Genomic DNA, 11,217 nt, shown 5'->3' with positions numbered 1-11,217 from the left:
GCGGGGCAGGAGGACCCAGGGTTCGCCGGAGGGAACATTCTGGGAAATAGCGCACGGATCCATGTGGGAATGGCGCCGCAAGCCGACACCAGCCGGTCTTCCCGCTCACCTGTGAGTCCTTATATTAGGACACGGGAGAACGACCTCTACGCAAGGTTGTAGAACCAAGCGAAGGTGGGGTGTCGCCCAGCCCGCAGCTTCCGGTTTTTACATCTGCTGGTGAGGTGCCATGAACCAAGGATCACGGCTGTCCCTGAGTATAACAGGGAGAAGGCATCTACCACCCAGTTAGCCAACCTCAGTTCGGGGAGCATTCCCTTTCTGCTGAATCCCGAGGCAGATGAAGCTGCTGGTGCGGCTGAAGTGCCGAGTGATTCAAGTTTCACATATTTAACGACACAACATCGCAAGGCTGGGTCTGCCTCCTCCGGGGCAGAGCTTGCAGGTTCACCACCTGATCGCGGAAAGGCGTGGTGGGAACCTTGGGCACCGGGCCGGGGTCTCGACGGTAACGTGGAAGACGCCGGCGCCGAATTTCTCGACACACTTTGCTGGCAGAGACGCATGTAGGCCCTCTTAATGGGAGCCAGGGCAGTCAGGAGCGCTGTCTTAATGACAGGAATTTTAGCTCGACTGAGGCCAGTGGCTCCGATGGAGCGACCCGCGGCCCTGAAAGGCGACGGGGGAGGTCCAAGAGGTATGAGGTGCGTGCTAAGCACCTCCGAGGAACCTGAGCTTGTCGGTACCCCACCCTCTTAAAGGAAGCCAGGGCAGTCAGGAGTGCTGTCTTAATGACAGGAATTCTAACTCGACTGAGGCCCACGGCTCCTAAGGAGCAACCCGTGGCCCTGAAAGGCGACGGGGGGTCCCAGAGGGTATGAGGTATTTCTTGACAGAGAAAACTTGTAGGTCTCCTACCCTCTTGACGGAAGCCAGGGCAGTCAGGAGCGCTGTCTTAATGACAGGAATGCTAGCTCGACTGAGGCCCATGGTTCAATAGGAGCGTCCCACGGCTCTGAAGGCGACGGGAAGGTCCCAAGAGGGTATGGGGTGCGTTATGGGCACCTCTGTGAAACCTCACGACCAGAGAATGCTTACCTACTTTGCTCCATCTACTGCATGTGATATGTGGCGAAGCCGCGGCATATACTTGGAGTGTCGAGGGGACAGCCTGCGCTCAAACTCTCCTGCAGGAAGGGAAGCATTACTGCAATCGTGTATCTCTGTGGGTCCTCTCTTTTTAGCGAGAGGAATGCCAGCAAATAGACCTCATCTCAGTGCGTAAGCCTGCCTGGTCAAGGGAGCTCAGTACCGAGTGATAGTTGTATCACAGCCTGTGAAGGCCGGAGAGGTCTGGGGTGTCAACCTTTCGTGCCCTACAGTGAGGGACTGCCGCGAGGGAGAGGTTACTAAGACCTGAGTCCGGGTGGGCCATCCTTGTAGCGCAACCAACAGACTACTCCTCGTCCTCCCTGGACTTGCACAGTGTCTATGCAAGGAGGCTCGCTGGGGAAGGGCGTACTTGGGCCCCGGAGGTCAGCTGTGTGCCGGCGTTACTCTGAAAGAGGCAGCTGGCAATGAGAGGAATCGGAAGACGAGCGGATGTGGCTGGCCTACCGATATACTCCAATTAGCTGCGTCACGGGGTGGAGTCGCCATCCTGCAGGTGGGTGGACTGCCGTGAGAGCCGATAGACTGCACGGTTGAGTTTTCCTGCTTCAAGAGAATGGCAAGTAGCAAAATCTGCCACATTGGACTCCATGGGAGCAGATGGGGAGGTTGTAAGCCTCCATCGTACATGGCAACCCAACCCGAGGTAAGCCACGGGCTGGCTTGTTGGCCATACTGCGGGAAAACGCCAGTCCGGAGTGAGCCGAGATGCCATGCCCATCATGGGACTCGATCGTGCTGAAGCGGTCTCACATAAAACAAGCTTAGCGGCTCTTAGCGGCTAGAGCTGTCATGTGCCCCAGGAGCCTCTGATTTTGAGAGGGACCGCTGTATTGTGTCTGATTAACTCAGGGACTACAGCACTGACTGCGCGCTCTATTTGTAGTAAGGCGGGCTGTCTTGTCGGACCGAGTCGGCTCCCTGACCGAGGAAACGAATCCCCTCGGCTGGCCTGAAGGACCAGATGGCGGGGGTGCCGAAGCACCAGGTCCCTATGCTCGCACAACGGAACTCACGAGTGGGCTATACAAAGCACCAGCCGAAGAGACGGTTGATGATGCGAACTCCTGTCTGCCGAAGAGGGGACAGGGGAGCTCCCATGGCCTGAAAAAAGGCAGGAAGGAGGGGGACTTGCCAAATGGAAGCACCTCACGCTGAAGAGCTCGACCCCCGGAGCAGACCGCCGAGGGGGTGTGCGTCGGGGGGGAATCGAGACGCGACAGCGGGTGCTCTTCAGGCAGATGGCTGCAACCCAGCCCTGGAGACGGAAACATACCTGTATGTGCTTCGTCGTGAGCGAGTGTGCCGACAGCCTGAAAGGGATCGGAACAGAGCTCCATCCAGGGCGGATATTAACCCACCACACTTAACTGGACACGTGAAGTCGGGACTGAGAGATCCCGACCTCGTCCCGGGGGAGGGACAGGCTGGATCGCGTCCTTCGCCAGTAGGAACGCGACCTCCGCAGGCAGAACAGAGGCACGCCTGCCCGAATAAGAATGTAAGGGGTACCTCTGAGTCTGGGCGGACGCCTGGGCCGGGCCGTACCGTCCGTATCAACCAGCGTAGTGGTATCAAGGGAACGTTGACCGACGTGACCGTGGTGGGGCAGCCTAGGGGGAGACAGGGAAGGGGACAGAACCCAGAAGGATGAGCGTCCTGGGGAAGTGTCTAACTGCGCTAAGCAGTGCTTACCTTCTTCCCTGGATCCCGCGCTGGCGAAGACCAGCCGCGAGTCTGGTTCCGAGGAGTGTAAGTGCTGCTCAGGAAGGAAACTCGAGGCCGAAGCCAGAGGTGAGAAATTTGCTCTTTTTGAGAAAATGTGGGTACCGTCGACCGTTGGCCGACGGCAGCATTGAAGCACACAGTGCCTCCCGGCCCTCCACCGGGAGCGGGGAGCGTAGATGTTAGCATCCCCTAAGGAGCAGTCTCAATCACCTCTGGAGGCCCGCGTCAGGGACGTTTCGCAGTTTTCTTGCGAGTGTTTCGGGCCGGTCCCTGTGCCGCGGGCGGCGCCACTCTCCTGCGGCTGGCTCTGCGCTTGCGGGCCCTTCTTGCCGACCTGGCGTCGTGGGCCTCCGCAGGGGGGCGAGCCGTAGATGTTGCGGCCGCAGGGGGGCGCCCTCGGCGACGTGCAGGCGGAGGCGGTGCCTCCGGCGGCGGGATGGAAGCACCGCGGCGGGGCAGGATGTGAAACGCCTCCGTCTGTCTCTGGGCTGCCGAGAACTGTTGGGCAAAGTCCTCGACAGAGTCGCCGAATAGGCCCCTCTGGGGGATGGGAGCGTCGAGAAAGCTTGCTTTGTCGGCATCTGCCATCTGGGCCAGAGAGAGCCACAGGTGTTGCTCCTGGACCACAGCCGTGGACATCACCTGACCAAGGGCCCGCGCCGCGACCTTCGTCGCACGAAGGGCGAAGTCGGAGGCAGCGCGGAGTTCCTGCATCGTACCTTGGTCAGGACCACCCTCGTGCAGCTGTTTCAACCCCTTGGCCTGGTAGACCTGCAGGGTCGCCATCGCATGCAGGGCCGAGGCGGCCTGGCCCGCAGCGTGAAAAGCGCGGCCCGCAAGGGCGGACGAGCGCTCACACGCCTTGGACGGGAGACGCGGCCGGCCCCGCCAGGTGCCAGCGCCACGCGGGCAAAGTTGCACCGCCATAGCGCGCTCGACCTGGGGAACCGACGCATACCCCCTGGCCGCCCCGCCATCAAGGGTGGCGAGGGGAGAGGAGCTGGGCAGCGGGCGAGATGAAAAGGGCGCCTGCCAGGTCTTAACCAGCTCCTCGTGCACCTCCGGGAAGAATGGCACCGGGGGAGGGCGAGGCGATGCCGCCGGAGCCGTCCCCAGGAACCAGTCGCCCAGCCGAGAAGGATCGGCCGAGGCCGATGGAGTAACCTCCAGACCGATCCCCCTGGCGGCTCGGAGGAGCATAGCCGAGAACTCGGAGTCTGCCTCCGACGGGGCAGCAACCGCGGAGGGGCGCCGCGCCGCCGGAAGAGCGTCCTCACTCCCTGACTCTCCCTCTGACGCAGCGTCAGACATCTCTTCCTCCTGTGGAGCGCCAAAGGAGACGCCCAGCCCGGCTGGCGGGGAGGCGTACTGCTTTGGCATCTCGACGGGGGTATGCTGGCGGGCGGAAGACCGCAGGGCTTTTGGAGCCGGCGGAACGTTCGGCACCGTGACTCGAAATTCCCCCTCGTGCCTCGCCACAGCGGCGGAAAAATTCCGCAGGCCGTGGGGCGCGAAGGGGGGCCTGCCCGCGAGCGAGCGGTGAGTCCTCAGCATTCCCATGGTCATGCTTTCGCAATGAATGCATGAACCATCCGTGAAAGCTGCCTCAGCATGTTCGATGCCCAGACATGTGAAGCAGCTTTCATGTCCGTCCAGTGAGGTGAGGAAACTGCCACACCCAGAAGCGCACGGCCGGAAAGCCATTCTGAAAAGAACGTCTTTACACAGCCGTGAGAAATTGCTCTTTTAGTCCCGGTCTGCCCAGGGAGGAAACCGCGGCACCACTGTGCACTCAATGGGGCTTGCTCGCTGGAAAGCAGGAGGCTTTTATGGCCGTGAAAACGGCCGCCCGCGGGACCCCGCTGGCGGCGCCGAGAAATTCACTCTTTCAGTAAAGCTTTGTTTCTTATTCGATCGGCGCACGCCAGCAGAGAAGAACAGCAGCAGCAGGAACGTGAAGTCTTTCTCTTTGAAGATTCTTCTTCTGGAGAAGGGAAGGCTTGAGCATTAAGGCTCTGAAAGCGAAAGTCTGTTTGAGTGATGTGCGCCGCCATCTTATATACCCGTATGTACGGGGGAGTGGCCGACGCGCACGTCCACTCGCCAATTTGCAATTGGCCTTTTTATATAAGGCTCAGAGATGATCGGTCTCTCAGGCGAGATCCCATGTAACGTCGAAGTGATTCGACTGAAGGGGAACAGCTTTTATTGAAACCAAACTCAGAAAATGACTCGATTTGGAACCTCACATTGTGATAGTCTGCTGAAGAAGATCAATGCCTCTTTCTATCGTATTACCTCTTTAGCCCTGACCACTGATTCACACATGTAACAGGAGGAGAGGAAATACTAAAGAGAGGCAAACGCAAGATTACTATATCAGCAAAACCATAGAGATACCTGTAGATGCTGTGTAGTGTAAGTTATGAAAAAGTCTTTGCATTGCCTTCCTTGTGATCCTAACATCATATCTACACTCGTCACAAACATCGCAAATCCATTTCTCTTTCATGTCAGAATCAGCACCAGCACTTGGGACATCAGTTTACTCATTAGATGCATGCAATGGGTAACATTAGGAAAGAGCTCCAGATCTGAGACTAAAAATGCTGTGCTGAATTTGGCTATACTGAATCCAACAGTAATGTCACAACCAGGGCCACATTATCCATTAGGCTAAGCTGGGCTACAGAATATGTGTTATTTAACTATTGCAAATTTGTGTCATATTCTTTTGTTTGTATTTTACTTTTTTTTTTCTTCTTCTTCCATTTAGAGGAATACTAGAATAATTTTTTCTGTTTTTGCAAGTGAGATGAGTAAATGGATGTTTACATTAGTGCCATAGTTCACTTCCGATTTCTTCCGATTTTACTTGTCGGTCAATAAATGGGGAAAAAGTAACTGGCATTATTTATTTGAAAAAAGGAACTTGCATATTTTTTTTGTAAATTAAAAAAAGTAATGCATTACTTTACTAGTTACTTGGAAAAAAAGGTCATCTGATTATATAACTCGCATCACTTGCAATGCGTTACACCCAACACTGTTGACAGGACATCGGTAGCACCTATCGCCAAAGCCCACCATGCCCCCACATATTAGGAGCTTTTCCATAAATTACCATTACCATTACCTAAATACCTAATTTTAGACTCAAAACGATTAATAGATTCATGCACAAATCCATGTACTTCATACATTTTATGCATGTATCTTACCAACCACAAACAAATGCCTTTCAATTCGAGTCAGTGTAATTCAGGATTAAATGATTGTGCATAGATTTGTACAAACACAGACATGTTTGCAAAAAAAAAAAAAATTTGCTCTGCATTAATACATCATAAATTGCTCATGCAAAAAGGATCCTGTGCAATTGTGGATCACGTGACCCGCGTGCATTTATTGACGTCATGTTCGAGTCAATAGGCTCGTTTGAGATGAGCAAAATCTGCGCAGAATCGATCACCGGTGATCAACGCAAGATGCATGCCGGTTAGAAAAGTGTCCGAGTTACATCCGACTTGCTCTGACATCGTGCTGACGTGTGCCAAAAAACTCTCGCGATGGCGAGGCGGCTGTGTCGGATTAAGCAGTCGGGCGCAGTAGCTTTTCACCGACTGCGCTGAGCAAAAGCAGGATGGGAAACGACTGGCTGACGACATCTTAATGCTCATTGGTTCAAACAACTGTGATGTTGCGTTCTTTTCTAAAATGTTTTATTTTTTAATCTAATATCATTTGGTTATGTGTTTAAATTCTGCATGAATATTCCCAAACACTATGACAGTGCGATCTCTGTGTGTGATTTGTGATTGTTGTCATATTACTATAAAAATATAAAATACACGTTTGTACTAAAGTAAAAATGGATGATAAATACGCCTTTCGTATGGAATTAAAAAGCAGGCACTTTGAGTGTTTTGTTCATCGTATTTATTTTCATATAAAAGCAATAGAACTTAAATTATATCATGTTTATCAGCAACACAGCAGGTGATTGTGAATAACGCGATATCCGCCTTTGATCTCGTAGGTATCTGTTCCGCTTCCAAAGCTCAGAACTGTCCGTCTTGACTGCGCTTATTTCACTCCTCCCCTCACTGCAGCCGCCTACTCTCGCCTACATTTCAGGCGAGGCTAGGCGCATCTCAAACAAGCCTAATCTTGTTCAGTTCATTTGGATTTTGAGACTTCATTTTCACAGTTTACTACCCTGGAAATCCAGAGATCTCGCGAGAGCACAATTTGAATTGTCTCTGCAAGACACTCTGGCCTCGAGCAATGATGCATGTTACTGCAATACGTAAGCAATTGTGGGAACCAATCAAATCGGTGTATCTGATGTAGGCGGGCCTGAGGCGAGCTAAACTGATGACGATCGCACTGCGACGTAGGGAATCATTTAGTAAACATTGAAAGGAGATCTACTGTATTCTACAAATGAAAATCATGTTGTTTGAGACGGCTTTGGCTGCTACAAAAGAGGAACAGAAAGCTGCGCTCGAATCGTTCCTTTGCAAGAAGGACGTTTTTGCTGTTTTGCCGACTGGATACGGCAAGCGTTTAATCTATAAGTTAGCTCCGCTGGTAGTTAAGCACGAAGAAGAACATATCGGAAACGCCCAATGCAGATAGCATTCAGCAGTCTCGAGTCCTGGCTGTTAAAAAAGAAGTGGTGATAAATGTTATCGAACAAGGTCTACCGGGACAACCTGATCGGGATTGTGGTGGATAAGGTCCATCTCATTTACAAATGGTAAGAGTCACTTGGGAAACTTACTGTAACGAAAAACGGATACAGTAGCCTAACTTGAACAGGATGATATGTCTCGCTGTTGAATGAAACGCTAGCTTCTATCCACATATTAGTTGATAGTTAATGAATAGTTTGATCGGACCTAATTGTTTTATGAGGTTGATTCGGCTGTCGTAATTAATAGTTATTAATCTTGTCACATTGTTTATGTTATAACATTGAAATCCACTCTTATATGTTCACCGTCACACCATGTATTGTTGTGATTGGTCTGGAGTTATCCAATTGCGTGCAGTGAGAATTTCAAACGCACGCTTGGTGCCTCCCCTCGAGTTAGGTCCTTTTCATTGCTTGAGGCCAGACCCATAATCTTAATAGATTTGGGTCTGGATTTTTCCAGGCTAACAGTTTACAGCATTTCACACACAAACAAGGCCCAGTGCAATTCATTAATGTGTACAAGATTTGGAAAAAGATTAATGTGCAGAGTTTTGTTCAAACATAGACACATTTGTAAATTCAAATGTTATGGTTTGTATCATTGGAGATTGAAATGTGCATTTGTGCATTTGCGGCACGAGTGCATTCATTAACATCTCTTCTGAGTCGATTCTATTTCATTCATTTGAATTTTGAGACTTTCGTTCCACCCTTTTAGCCTTCTTTTAGTTCAATCCACACACACAGCACGTGATCCATGCGCAGATGAGCCGAAGAAAAGTAGTGACCACTAGATGGCACTATAGCTCCAGCCACATGTGCGTGACCATTGTGTATGTTAAATTGTGTTTTCTTTGTTTCTTTTTGGTCTGGCTATTCTCCTCTGTCTGTAGAATTATAATACAAATGTTTTATTGAACTTGTTCTAACATAACTTGTCTTAAAACAGGATAGCTTATAGCCTAGTGACTGTAGGCTACTTTTTTGTAATTCAAATGCGGGTTGTCAGCTATTTATTCCTTGTATTTTTACTATTATTGTTGTTATTATTATTATTATTTTATTATTATTATTAAAGCGCTGTTATAGCCTAATCGCACGTTTATATTAAATGAATCATACTACATTATTAAACCAATAAGCTTATTATAGGCTATAGTAGCATATTCTCAAGTATTTTCTAAGCATTCTACGGCCCGTCGTCAATTATTTCTTACATATATACTGTATACATACATACAAACACAGTGAGGTCATTAAGTATTTGATCACCCTGTGATTTTGTGTGCTCTCTTACTTAGAAATCATGGAGGGGTCTACAATTTTCAGCATAGGTGCATTTCCACTGTGAGAGACAGAATCTAAAAATAAAATTCCGGAAATCACATTGTATGATTTTTTAACAATTTATTTGTGAATTATTGTGTTAAATAAGTATTTGATCACTTGCTTATCAGCCAGATTTCTGACCCTCAAAGACCTGTTATTTTGCTTTTAAATAGTCCAGCTACACTCTGCTCATGTTTCTAAATTAGTAGAACCTGTTTGAGGTCGTTAGCTGTCATAAAGACACCTGTGCACCCCATAATCAGCCGAAGTCTAAGTAGCAACAAGAGCAAAAAGTGACAAAATTGTAGACTTTCACAAAGCTGGAAAGGGCTACGGGGTAATTGCCATCAGCTTGGTGAAAAAAGAACAACTGTTGGAGCAATTATTTAGAAAACGGAAGAGGCTAATGATGACTGCCAATGTCCCTCGGACTAGGGCCCCACGGAAGATCTCTCCTCGTGGGGTATCAATGATGCTAAGAATGGTGAAGAATCAGCCCAGAACTACACAGGAGGAGCTGGTCAATGCCGTGAAGTAGTCATGCGCAGGTCGTCTTAAAACCAGCGGGCACCGCGGGTAACCAGCGGGTCGGGTTGGGGTGGGTAAAGAACTTGTCACTTTATTTGCGGGGTGGGTTGGAGCGGGTCATTAAAAACAAAAACAAAAACAAAAAAATCAATGTATGTTGTGTGCAATTCCCTATAGCCTATATTAAATATTTGGGAATATCAATTTTCGTATTTTATTAAGTTTTTTTTTAATAAGGTTATCAACACATTACGTCACAAAAGCGCCAAGCAGCTGTAAACTGTAGGCCTATACTCATCTAAAATAAAAAATTGTTTAGCCTAGATGAATACAAACGCTGCTTTCTAAATGTTGAAAATGTTTATCATTATCTACAGTGGTGTAGTGTGGGGTATATGCAGGTATAAGGCGTATACCCACTTTATCTGGCGGCTATGCGTATTTAAATCTCCTTTGATGCGCATTATCCTGCAGTAATTAAAATCATGACAGTCAACCACATCCAGTCATGTGAATGAATGTAAATATTCGCTAAAAACACCCAATAAAGACAGTAATGATGCAGTCAGGCTTGCTTTGAAATGTTTTTGATGATTGCGCCTGATGCGTGTGCTCCCGCTCCCGTCTCCCGCACCCTAGTCATTTTAAACAGTACATAATTACGAAAACAATACCTTACAAATAAAAAGAAGCAGATTTTTATGATCAGAAATTCCTTTAACCAGGCAACCTGTAAACCTATCAGTCCAAGGATCCAGTAAACAAATGCGTTCAAATAGAAAGTTCACAACGATATTCATAAATTAAGCATATACCCACTTTTCTTCCGGCACCACTAACGTTACACCAATGATTATCTTGTTATTAATATGATTTGATTTATGGTTCATATTCATAATCGTACAGTATGTTGGTGCCAGTTTAAAGGGCGATGTTTTCAATCAGTTTTGGGCTGAAATAAAGGCTGTTTTAATTTGCATTACAATGCATAGTATGTCTATTTAATGGTCGCGGGTGCGGGGCGGGGCGGGTTGTAAAAATAGACACAGTGGTGCAGGGCGGGCCAAATAATTTCATAATTGCGGGACCCGATGGTTGAAAAAAAAAAACGACCTGTGCATCACTACTGTGAAGAGAGCTTGGACCATCATTTCCAAGGTTACTATCAGTAATACACTGATGACATCATGCTCTGGGGGTGTTTTTCTGCACAGGAGACACGATGACTGCACTGTATTAAGGAGAGGATGAACGGGGCCATGTATTGTGACATTTTGGGCAAAAACCTTCCCAAAAGAGCATTAAAGATGGGTCGGGGCTGGGTCTTCCAACATGACAATGACCCAAAGCACACAGCCAGGATAACCAAGGAGTGGCTCCGTAAGAAGCATATCAAGGTTCTGGAGTGGCCTAGCCAGTCTTCAGACATAAATCCAATAGAAAATCTTTGGAGGGAGCTGAAACTCTGTGTTGCTCAGCGACAACCCGGAAACCTTACAGATCTAGAGAAGATCTGTATGGAGGAGTGGGCCAAAATCCCTCCTGCAGTGTGTGTAAACCTGGTGAAGAACTAGAGGAACCGTTTGACCTCTGTAATTGTTAACAAAGGCTTCTGTACCAAATATAAAAAATTTTTGAATCAAATGATCAAATACTTATTTGACACAGTAATTCACAAACATATTTTTGTTTAAAAAAAAAAAATCATATAATGTGATTTCCGGATTTTTATTTTCACATTCTGTCTCTCACAGTGGAAT

This window comes from Garra rufa, chromosome 15 (assembly GCF_049309525.1).
Source record: "Garra rufa chromosome 15, GarRuf1.0, whole genome shotgun sequence".
In the NCBI taxonomy this organism is placed as follows: domain Eukaryota; kingdom Metazoa; phylum Chordata; class Actinopteri; order Cypriniformes; family Cyprinidae; genus Garra; species Garra rufa.
The sequence above is the reverse complement of the archived record's forward strand: the minus strand, read 5'-3'. Positions refer to the sequence as shown.